Below are 7,855 nucleotides of genomic sequence, written 5' to 3' on the forward strand. Positions count from 1 at the left end.
GATCCGTTTGTTTCAAAGGGAGAGGAGCAGGAAAGGTAAGGGATGTTGAGAACATGAAGGCCTTGAATTCAGCAGGAGCTCACAATCTCATTTTATGGGAAATTATGGGGCCTGGTATTATAAACAGAATGAGGCTGGGGGAGGAGGCCACAAACAGCAAACAAAAGCCTTCATCCTGTAAGTCTCCATGTTTCCTAAAACGCCCATGAATTGCAGACTCTGTACCATGTAGTCCTTGCGTGTGCCCCGGGTAATGGCCTCTCCTTTGTGTGTGATCTTCCAGATCCACTTCCCCGCCCAGTACTGAAACTGGATCCTCCCACTGGAGAGGTGAAGGAAGGGAATCAGCTCCTCATCACATGCTGGACCGACAGGAACGACACTGAGAAAAGGTTCCGTTTCTATAGGGACGGCACTGAGATTCCTTCCACCAATGAAGGGCTGTTTTGGAGCTCCAGAGAACCTAAGGATACTTCCCAAGATGCTTCTGTGACCATTCTGCAGGCCAGGCCCAGCCAGACTGGGGAATTTGCTTGCAGCTATGAGGAGAAAAATAGCAGCCGTTGGGTCAGCTCCCCCTGGAGCCAGAAGGTGAATATCACAGGTGAGCAAATGTTGGAGGGTGGCCAAACCTAGTGGTTGTGGAAACTTCCTGTAGCAAAGAGAGAATCTTTTGAGGGAAACTGGGTTTATGCTGAGTAAGACACCTGTCCAAACAAGGAAAATACAGGCTTATGAGCTGTGGAGCCCATGCTTCATTGGGGAGATTAGGCTTTCAGAAATAAGGGGGATTTTCTGCCGTCTAACCTTTTGTCTATGTTGTTGAATCTCTAAGAAGGTGCAGCATGGTATACCACAGAGGAAGTTCATAGAATCACCTGGTTTTCCTCCACATGCCTAAACTGCTATTCTTCCAGTCTCCTTGCAACCTCTATGATCAGTGAGATAAATCTCTGGAGAGGGAATTCCATGAAGCCAGTTTGCAAGGGGTAGAGAATAGATGAGTGAGTGAATGGACAGGAAAGAGCCATAAAAACATAAGAGAAGCCATGCTGGATCAGGCCAATGGCCCATCCAGTCCAACACTCTGTGTCACATAAGAACATAAGAGAAGCCATGTTGGATTAGGCCAGTGGCCCATCCAGTCCAACACTCTGTGTCACATAAGGACACAAGAGAAGCCGTGTTGGATCAGGTCAATGGCCCATCCAGTCCAACACTCTGTGTCACATAAGAACATAAGAGAAGCCATGTTGGATCAGGCCAATGGCCCATCCAGTCCAACACTCTGTGTCACATAAGAGAAGCCATGTTGGATCAGGCCAATGGCCCCTCCAGTCCAACACTCTGTGTCACATAAGAACATAAGAGAAGCCCTGTTGGATCAGGACAATGGCCCATCCAGTCCATCACTCTGTGTCACATAAGAACATGAGAAGCCATGTTGGATCAGGCCAATTGCCCATCCAGTCCAACACTCTGCCACACAGTGTCCAAAAAAAAATCAAGTGCCATCATGAGGTCCACTAGTGGGGCCAGGACACTAGAAACCCTCCCATTGCTGCCCCCCAAAGCACCATGAATACAGAGCATCACTTGCCCCAGACAGAGAGTTCCATCAATACTCTATGGCTAACAGCCACTGATGGACCTCTGCTACATGTGTTTATGCAGTCCCCTCTTGAAGCTCTCTATGCTTGTAGCTGCCACCACCTCCTGTGGCAGTGAATCCCATGTGTTGATCACCCTTTGGGTGAAGAAGGACTTCCTTTTTTCTGTTCTAACCCGACTGCTCAGCAATTTCATGGAGTGCCCACGAGTTCTAGTATTGTGAGAAAGTGTTTCCTAGAAAAGTCTGGTATTGATAAAAATTTTATTATAAACGATCACCTTTTCTTTTCTTCCAGGCTGTTCTTTTGAATCATTATATTAAAGGGATATTGTTCATTTTATGGATCTTTAGAATATTATTTATTTGTAAACATTTCTTCCTGATTGCCCAGGCTAGCCCAATTTCATCAGATCTTGGAAACTAAGCAGGGTCTGCCTTGGTTTGTGTTTGGATAGGAGGCCATCAAGGAAGTCCAGGATCATGACACACAGAGGAAAGGAAAGGTCCCCTGTGCAAGCACCAGTCGTTTCCGACTCTGGGGTGACATTGCTTTCACAACGTTTTCACGGCAGACCTTTTTACGGGGTGGGTTGCCATGGCCTTCCCCAGTCAACTACGCTTTCCCCCCAGCAATGTGGGGACTCATTTGACCAACCTCGGAAGGATGGAAGGCTGAGTCAACCTTGGGCCAGCTACCTGAACCAGCTTTCGCTGGGATAGAACTCAGGTCGTGAGCAGACGGTTCTGATTGCAGTACTGCAGCTTTACCACTCTGCACCACGGGGCCGCCTGACGCAGAGAGAGGCCATGGCAAAACACCTCTGAACATCTCTTGCCTGGCAAACCTGTCAGAGTCACCATAAATTGGCTGGAACTTGATGGCGCTTTCCGCTGCCACCATTTAAAAACTTTAAGGCCCCAGAAACTGGGCAGGATTTTTAAAAATAAAGACCCGAATAAATAGTCCCGTTGGAAGTAGATATTGGATTTATATCCCGCCCTCCCCTCTGAAGAGTCTCAGAGCGGCTCACAATATCCTTTCCCTTCCTCCCCCACAACAGACACCCTGTGAAGTAGATGAAGATATTGGATTTATATCCCGCCCTCCACTCCGAAGAGTCTCAGAGCGGCTCACAATCTCCTTTCCCTTCCTCCCCCACAACAGACACCCTGTGAGGTAGGTGGGGCTGAGAGGGCTCTCACAGCAGCTGCCCTTTCAAGGACAACCTCTGCCAGAGCTACGGCTGACCCAAGGCCATTCCAGCAGGTGCAAATGGAGGAGTGGGGAATCAAACCCGGTTCTCCCAGATAAGAGTCCACACACTTCACCACTACACCAAACTGGCTCTCGTTTTGGAGAGTTGCAGCAGACTAATTTGATAGAAATCTACCGGCTTAAGAAGTTGTAATTCTGCCTGCAACCCAATCTTGTTGGTCTCTAACGTGCTATTGCACTCCAGTCTAGCTGCTTGGCAGTACAGTACAGCTGCCCTCTGCAACTATTTGCTTAGGGCAACATTGAAAGGCGCCACTTCTTTTTTCTCTCCTCAGTCTTGGCGCAACTTCCAAAGATACCACCGGAATATGCAGCCTTGGCTGTGCCCCTTCCGTTCTTGATGGTCCTACTTGTTGTCTATTGCGTGAGAAAAAAGAAAGGTAGGCAAGGGTGCTTGGGGGGCCCTGCCAACTGGGAAGCGCTTCGTTTCTTTTTTAAAATAAGAAGCATTGCCAAGCAGTAACCCAACACGTATTTGTCTCTTTGCCGTCTTTCTCTCTTGATGTTTCTTTCCACTTTGGAAGCATCAAACCGTCAGCGAGAATCTGAGCCGACCGAAAACAAGGAGGAGATAGATTCGGACTATCTTGGAACGTTGACACCCCGAGAAGCAGTCTCATGGAACCCAGAGGTAACTGCTAGTATGATTCATCTGTGATTTTTCAAGTTTTCAGCTGTCTGAGGTGGGACTGGAGGGAGCCCCTGTGTTAAAATGAGCCCACGGAGCAACTGGTGGGAAATCGACCGCTTGCCCCAGGGGAAACAGAAGCCTGGGGTGGAGCAATGCTAGTGAGAAATTGGCCGTGCTCTCAGATGAGGGGCAAAGGCCACCTCCAGGGGTTTCTGCTTTAATGTCTAAACCAGGGGTGGCCAAACTTCGGCTAGGGAACCACATGTAGCTCTTTCACACCTATTGTGTGGCTTTTGAAGCCCCCACCGCCCTATCTTGGAAAAGGCATTTCTCTCTTGGAAAATGCACTTGAAGTTAAAGTTAAAGTCTTGGAAAATGCACTTGAAGTTAAAGTTGCTTTCTTCCCACCTCTCCCCAATCTTTCTTTCTTTCTTTCTTTCTTTCTTTCTTTCTTTCTTTCTTTCTTTCTTTCTTTCTTTCTTTCTTTCTTTCTTTCTTTCTTTCTTTCTTTCTTTCTTTCTTTCTTTCTTCCTTCCTTTCTTCCTTCCTTCCTTCCTTCCTTCCTTCCTTCCTTCCTTCCTTCCTTCCTTCCTTGTGTCTCTCAAACATCTGAGCATCTCTTGTGACTCTCAAACATCTGATGTTTATTCTGTGTGGCTCTTACGTTAAGCAAGTTTGGCCACCCCTGGCCTAAACATCTTCATTCACTCCCTTCCTTCGATTTCCCCAGGGCTTGGAAGTCACCTACGCAGATGTCAGATTCTCCTCTGCTAGAACCCCTTTGAAACCAGGGATGAGGAATAAACTCAAGCCAGCAGAAGAGGAAAAGGTGCTGTACGGCAAGGTCTACTTCCAACCCTGCAACAGAGCAACAAAATAAAGAGACAGAGGAGCAAATTTGGGTAGGGTGAGGTGAAATAAAGTATGCGATATCTGAAGAGTGAAATACACAAGCGTTCAGATGTGGGTGGACTACGTGTTTAGATTGAACAAAGGAGGAGTCAAGTGGCACCTTTAAGACCAGCCAAGTTTTATCGAGAACGTGAGCTTTCGTGTGCTCTCTAAGCACATTCATCAGACGAGGGGATCAGGTATTGTGGGCTGAAATACAAGCAGTTTGTTGATTAAGTAGTATGCAGACGGATCACGTGGTAAACCAGTGTGGCTTGGCCATTTGGTCTGGATAGCCGTAAAAGGTAATAAAGTCCTCTGCCAATTGGTGTTTCTGTAAATCTAGGTGAATCACAAAAGGACATGTATTTCCTAGTTGTAATCCACCTAATTTACTTATCAACATCAATCTATACATTATAAACATCATACTAGTCTGTCATTAGAAAACGTACAAGAATACATAAAATGAAAATGGGTTAAGTATATGTAATGAGATAAATAGCCAATAACCCTTATTTGAATATGTCAATATAAAACATTATTCTGATACACTATTATAAAAGAGAAATACATTGGAATACTGTGGATGTATAGCTATACTCACTGTTTATATACGCATATATTAACAATCTAAACACGTATATATACTATACGGGTTTAGATTGTAATCCTAAGCAGATTCATCTGGAGTCAACAGGGTTTGTTTTAATTAAACGTGATTTAAATGTTTAATATGTAATTACAGTGTGATTACTTATCTAGAATGAAGATTATACAAGTCCCACAGGGGAGAATGAAGCAAGTTTATAAACGTCTTTTTTTTTTTTTCAAAAGTTTAAAATCCTTTATAAAACAGGTTGGCGACGTCTTTTTGGTCATTCTATTCATGCACATTTGAGGAACAATATTTGGGGAAACATGCAGAGAAAATCAAGAGAAAAAGCAGCTTTGATATTGCTTTCCAGTTATTATACACATGGACATGTAAGGAAAACTATATGGATATTCATACAACGAAAACACATTGAAATGTGTTGAATAAACAGTCAAAAATGCCAGAGAGGTATGTGTAACTTCTGATGGAAAATGTTCAAAGTGAGAGCACAAAATACATTTTTACGGATTTGATTGATGCAATCGGAGAGGGCAGATCAAGACATGGAGATTTCTGTTGTATCTATGGGGGTAAGAAGTTTGAAAGCATTTCCCAAATTGTTCCATGCTTATACTATTTCATAGTAATGACAAAAAACCCAAAAGATTGGCAAGTGCTTGCACATTTAGAAGAAGAAGAAGAAGACAAAGAAGAAGATATTGGATTTATATCCCGCTCTCCACTCCGAAGAGTCTCAGAGCGGCTCACAATCTCCTTGGCTCACAATCTCCTTTACCTTCCTCCCCCACAACAGACACCCTGTGAGGTGGGTGGGGCTGGAGAGGGCTCTCCCAGCAGCTGCCCTTTCAAGGACAACCTCTGCCAGAGCTATGGCTGACCCAAGGCCATGCTAGCAGGTGCAAGTGGAGGAGTGGGGAATCTCCCAGATAAGAGTCCACACACTTAACCACTACACCAAACTGGCTCTCCATTTATGGGGCTTTCCCCCTAATTTATTTGCTAATACACAAATTCCAAACTAACCACTTGTTAGACTCTGGATTTGCTGCAAACACGCAGCCCAAAGCATAGCCGGTCAGTTCAAATGATAGTTTCACACAAACACAGAAATAAATTATCCCACCATGCATGAAAGGAGAGGGAAAGGAGCATCAAAGCCTAAAAATTCTCCCATGTGCAAAGAGGTGAAGCATAGTTTGCTTGCTGTTATATTTGAGCAAACAATGCTTGAAAACAGCCAGTTTTAGGGATTAATAAGAATGAAGGAGAATATAAAACTGCTGATTATCATAATGTCTCTACGGCCCATGACGCATGCACGTCTTACTGTAGATTTGCTGAGCAGTAAGCCTTAAAGTTTCACTTTGGCTTCTGTACCCAGCTTATGCACCATTCTTTTTCCTCTGGTGTGTTTATTCTGCAGCTACAATTTAAAAACCACACGTTTCCAATCGGGGTGGAAACGTCTCGTGTGGGGGTGGCGTCCAAACAAAAGCCAGTTTGGTGTAGTGGTTAAGTGTGCGGACTCTTATCTGGGAGAACCGGGTTTGATTCCCCACTCCTTCACTTGCACCTGCTAGCATGGCCTTGGGTCAGCCATAGCTCTGGCAGAGGTTGTCCTTGAAAGGGCAGCTGCCGCGAGAGCCCTCTCCAGCCCCACCCACCTCACAGGGTGTCTGTTGTGGGGGAGGAAGGGAAAGGAGATTGTGAGCCTCTCCGAGACTCTTCGGAGTGGAGGGCGGGATATAAATCCAATATCTTCTTCTTCTTCTTTTAAATTATTATTTATGCAACTGCTCAATCGCAGCCGCGCAGTAGCACTAGCAAGCACTTTCCATTGAAATCCTCCTGGTTCAGGCTTTGTGCATGCATTTTAGCATTAGTTCACTGAAGGAAAGGAAACAGAAAGGAACACAGGCGAAGGAGGTGTTATGTATGTGGACTGGAGGAAAACCTGAAACCGACAAGCATATTGGCAAGCACTAGGGGATTCTCTGCTGTGTTATCAGCCACTGTGAAAAATTGGAGTCACAGGATCTCATTATATGAGGGAACACATCAAGTGAGCCGCGCAATGGAATGCACTGGCATTGCAAACTGATCATTGGCAATGTGTGTGTGTGCACGCGCGTACTCGTGTACACCTGTGAGAAGTCAGCCGCAACTTCACCACACCTTGCACAGGGCTGCAATTTGTATGGGGAAGGGGGCCTCCAGCAAAAGCTCTGGAGAGCTTTTTTAGTCATGTGCCATTAAACGGGGTGAGGGGGTGGGGAGAGAGTTAGGTATTTTCATCGCTGCTCTAGCACAGCTGCACAATAATGTTCATTTCCTGCCCTTCTTTGCAAATTCATGTGGTTTTCTCTTTGTGATTCTTTCATTTGATCCTGGATACTGGTTATGATCTTGGCATTTTTTTTTAAAGCCTGTCCTGCATGGATTGCACTCTGTCCTCCAAACGGATCGCTCCCAAGCCGTTCTTAAGTTTGCAGAAGGTCCAGGTGGCTCAGCCACCATTTTAATGCTAGGCTTCTGGAGACTGCCAAAATGGTTCCCCCCCACACAAATTTTGTTCACTAAAGCATTAAAGGGAAACATATTTTCAAAGCTTTAGGCTTCCCATACCAGTCTCTCTCTCTCTCTGAATGTCTCAAGTCAATTTCATTTCTCACTGATAATCTCCCCCTCCTTTATTTTGTTTGCATGCAGAACTTAAATCCTTTTTTTTTTGCACCGAGGATGCTATTAGCCTCCTTTCCGGCCTCCCTTTCAAGGCGTTACCAACAAGGAACTAAACTTCGCACAGCTCCTTTTAAACTTGCCTGT

The sequence above is a fragment of the Heteronotia binoei genome, chromosome 15 (assembly GCF_032191835.1).
Source record: "Heteronotia binoei isolate CCM8104 ecotype False Entrance Well chromosome 15, APGP_CSIRO_Hbin_v1, whole genome shotgun sequence".
Classification (NCBI taxonomy): Eukaryota; Metazoa; Chordata; class Lepidosauria; order Squamata; family Gekkonidae; genus Heteronotia; species Heteronotia binoei.